This window comes from Sciurus carolinensis, chromosome 12, assembly GCF_902686445.1.
Source record: "Sciurus carolinensis chromosome 12, mSciCar1.2, whole genome shotgun sequence".
In the NCBI taxonomy this organism is placed as follows: Eukaryota; Metazoa; Chordata; class Mammalia; order Rodentia; family Sciuridae; genus Sciurus; species Sciurus carolinensis.
Genome location: NC_062224.1, coordinates 69,003,857 through 69,008,982, shown reverse-complemented (window position 1 = coordinate 69,008,982; position 5,126 = coordinate 69,003,857).

The following is a 5,126-nucleotide window of genomic DNA, read 5'->3' as shown; positions in this document are numbered from 1 at the left end:
GGCAGCCCAGCCCAGGCAGTAGTTGTAGATTGAGGGGAACTTCTAGGAGGGGAACTGACCAGCGAGACCTCCCAACCGGGTGAGTCTTCCCTGCCGGGTGAGGTTCTCCCACAAGGACGATAAAACCAGAGACACAGGCACAAACAGGCCTTGCCTCAGCCCGCAGCCTAGTTCCCCTTTGGATGACCATTGGTCAACAAGTGGAGGCACTTCTGCCCACTATCCGGGAATATACCCCACCTGAGGGTCACCAACCCTAGAGAAGCAGCTTCCTTGTGGAGCACCGCATTATCAACTTCCTCCAAGACTTCAGGCTACTGAAGGCTAAAAGGGGATATACTAGAAATCTTCAGGGACATTATAAGTCATTAGAGGAAATCTGCAATATCTTAGCGGTCCACTGATACATGAAAAATATGAGAAAACAAGGGAAGAAAATGCCCCAAACAAATGTAGATGTTACATCACTAAAATCCAATGACAGCATGGCAGAAGAAATGACAGAAAGGGAGTTCAGAATGTACATAATTAAAATGATCGAAGAAGCAAACGATGAGATGAAAGAGCAAATGCAGGCATTGAATGATGAGATGAAAGAGCAAATGCAGGCATTGAATGATCAAACCAATCAACAGTTAAAAGAGCAAATACAGGAAGCAAAAGATCATTTCAATAAAGAGTTAGAGATATTGAAAAAAAAAAAAACCAAACAGAAATCCTTGAAATGAAGGAAACAATAAACCAAATTAAGAACTCCATAGAAAGCATAACTAATAGGATAGAACACCTGGAAGACAGAACCTCAGATATTGAAGACAAAATATTTAACCTTGAAAACAAAGTTGACCAAATAGAGATGATGGTAAGAAATTATGAACAGAATCTCCAAGAACTATGGGATATCAAGAAAAGGCCAAATTTGAGAATTATTGGGATTGAGGAAGGCTTAGAGAAACAAACCAAAGGAATGAACAATCTATTCAATGAAATAATATCAGAAAATTCCCCAAATTGAAGAATGATATGGAAAATCAAGTTCAAGAGGCTTATAGGACACCAAATACACAAAATTACAACAGACCCACACCTAGGCATATTATTATGAAAATACCTAACATACAAAATAAAGACAGAATTTTAAAGGTCACGAGAGAAAAGAACCAAATTACATTCAGAGGGAAACCAACATGGATATCAGCAGATTTTTCAATCCAGACCCTAAAAGCTAGAAGGGCCTGGAACAACATTTTTCAAACTCTGAAAGAAAATGGATGCCAACCAAGAATCTTATACCCAGCAAAACTTACCTTCAAATTCGACGATGAAATAAAATCAATCCATAATAAACAAAAGCTAAAAGAATTTACAAAAAGAAATCCAGCATTACAGAACATTCTCAGCAAAACATTCCATGAGGAAGAGATGAAAAACAAAGAAGATTATCAGCAAAGGGAGGAATTATCCTAAAGGAATTGCCAAATAAAGGAGGAACCAAGTCGTGTCAAAAAAATAAATAAATAAATAAAATTTTAAAAAATGAACCAAATGACCGGGAATACAAATCATATCTCAATAATAACCCTGAATGTTAATGGCCTGATTTCATCAATCAAATGACATAGAGTAGCAGACTGGATTACAAAGAAAGATCCAACAATATGTTGCCTGCAAGAGACTCACTTCATAGAAAAAGATACCCATACACTAAAGGTGAAAGGATGGGGAAAAACATACCATGCACATGGACTCAGCAAAAAAGCTGGAGTACCATCCTCATTTCAGATAACGTGGACTTCAAGCCAAAGTTAGTCAGAAGGGATAAAGAAGGACATTTCATACTGCTTAAGGGAAGCATAAATCAGCAAGATATAACAATCATAAACATCTATGCCCCAAACAGTGGCTCATCCATGTATGTCAAACAAATCCTTCTCAATTTCAGAAACCAAATGGACGATAACACAATAATACTAGGTGATTTTAACATGCCTCTCTCACCACTGGACAGATGTTCCAAGCAAAAATTGAACAAAGAAACCATAGATCTCAATAACACAATCAATAATTTAGACTTAACAGACATTTATAGAATATACCATCCAACCAAGAGAGAATACATTTTCTTCTCAGCAGCACATGGATCCTTCTCTAAAATAGACCATATATTATGCCACAAATGTATTTGCTAATGTTAGCAAATACAAGAAGATAGAGACAGTACCTTGTATTCTATCAGATCATAATGGATTGAAGTTAGAAATAAATGAAAGAGTAAAAAACAGAAACTACTCCAACACCTGGAGATTAAACAATATGCTATTATATGATGAATGGATAACAGAAGATATTAGGAAGGAAATTAAAAAATTCTTAGAGGTAAATGAGAACAAAGAAACATCATATCAAAATCTCTGGGACACTATGAAAGCAGTAGTTAGAGGAAGATTTATTTCATGGAGCGCATTCAATAAAAGAAGCAAAACTCAACAAATAAACGACCTAACGCTACAGCTCAAAGCCCTAGAAAAAGAACAGACCAACACCAAAAGTAGTAGAAGACAGGAAATAGTTAAACTCAGAGCTGAAATCAACGAAATTGAAACAAAAGAAGCAATACAAAAAATTGACAAAATAAATAGTTGGTTCTTCGAAAAAATAAACAAAATTAATAAACCTTTAGCCACATTAACAAAGAGAAGAAGAGAGAAAACCCAAATCACTAAAATTCGGAATGAACAAGGAAATATCACAACAGACACGATTGAAATACAAAACAATTAGAAGCTATTTTGAAAATCTATACTCCAACGAAATAGAAAATTTCGAAGACATCAACAGGTTTCTAGAGACATTTGAATTGCCTAAACTGAACGAGGAGGACATACACAATATAAACAGACCAATTTCAAGTAATGAAATAGAAGAAGTCATCAAAAGCCTACCAACAAAGAAAAGTCCGGGACCAGATGGATTCTCAGCAGAGTTCTAAAAAAGCTTTAAAAGAAGAGCTCATTCCAATACTTCTCAAAGTATTCCAGAAAATAGAAGAGGAGGGAACCCTCCCAAACTCATTCTGTGAATTCAATATTACCCTGATACCTAAACCAGACAGAGACAAATCAAGGAAAGAAAATTTCAGACCAATATCCTTAATGAACATCAACACAAAAATTCTCAACAAAATTTTAGCAAATCGCATACAAAAACATATTAAAAAGATAGTGCACCATGATCAAGTGGGTTTCATCTCAGGGATGCAAGGTTGGTTCAACATCAGGAAATCAATAAATGTAATTCACCATATCAACAGACTTAAAGTCAAGAATCACATGATTATTTCAATAGATGCAGGAAAAGCATTTGATAAAATACAGCACCCCTTCATACTCAAAACACTAGAAAAAATAGGGATAGTGGGAACATTCCTTAACATTGTAAAGGCCATCTATGCTAAGCCCATGGCTAATATCATTCTAACTGGTGAAAAACTGAACACATTCCCCCTAAAAACTGGAACAAGGCAGGGATGCCCTCTTTCACCACTTCTTTTCAATATCGTCCTTGAAACTCTAGCCAGAGCAATTAGACAGATCAAAGAAATTAAAGGGATACGAATAGGAAAAGAAGAACTCAAACTATCCCTATTTGCTGATGATATGATTATATACTTAGAAGAACCTGGAAATTCCACCAGAAAACTTCTAGATCTCATAAGTGATTTTAGTAAAGTAGCGGGATATAAGATCATTGTACATAAATCTAATGCATTTGTATATATAAGTGATGAATCTTTGGAAAGAATAATTAGGAAAACTACCCCATTCACAATAGCATCGAAAAAAAATAAAACACTTGGGACTCAATCTCACAAAAGAGGTGAAAGACCTCTACAATGAGAACTACAGAACATTAAAGAAAGAAATTAAAGAAAACCTTAGAACATGGAAAGATCTCCCATGTTCTTGGATAGGAGGAATTACTATTGTCAAAATGGCCATACTACCAAAAGTGCTATACAGATTCAATGCAATTCCATTTAAAATCCCAATGATGTACCTTACAGAAATAGAGCAAGCAATTATGAAATTCATCTGGAAGAATAAGAAACCCAGAATAGCTAAAGCAATCCTTAGTAGAAAGAGCGAAGCAGGGGGTATCACAATACCAAATCTTCAACTCTACTACAAAGCAATAGAAACAAAAACGGCATGGTATTGGTACCGAAATACAAAGGTAGATCAATGGTACAGAATAGAGGACACGGACACAAACCCAAATAAATACAATTTTCTCATACTAGACAAAGGGGCCAAAAATATGCAATGGAGAAAAGATAACCCCTTCAACAAATGGTGCTGGGAGAATTGGAAATCCATATGCAACAGAATGAAACTAAACCCATATCTCTCACCGTGCATGAAACTACACTCAAAATGGATTAAGGACCTCAGAATCAGACCAGAGACCCTGCAGATTATAGAAGAAAAAGTAGGCCCAGATCTTCAACATGTCGGCTTATGACCAGACTTCCTTAACAGGATTCCTATAGCACAAGAAATAAAAGCAAGAATCAACAACTGGGATAGATTCAAACTAAAAAGCTTTCTCTCAGCAAAGGAAACTATCAACAATGCAAAGAAAGAGCCTACAGAGTGGGAGAAAAATCTTTTCCAATCATACTTCAGATAGAGCAATCTATAAAGAACTCAAAAAACTCTGCACCAAGAATGCAAATAATCTCTTTGACAAATGGGCTAAGGAAATGAATAGACACTTCACAGAAGAAGATCTACAAGCAATCAAGAAACATGGAAAAATGTTCAACATCTCTAGTAATAAGAGAAATGCAAATCAAAACCACCCTAAGATTCCATCTCACCCCAATTAGAATGGCGATTATCACGAATACAAGCAACAACAGATGTTGGCAAGGATGTGGGGAGAAAGGTACACTCATACATTGCTGGTGAGGTTGCAAATTAGTGCAGCCACTCTGGAAAGCAGTGTGGAGATTCCTTAGAAAACTTGGAATGGAACCACCATTTGACCCAGCTATTCCACTCCTTGGCCTATACCCAAAGGACTTAAAATCAGCATACTACAGAGATACAGCCACGTCAATATTC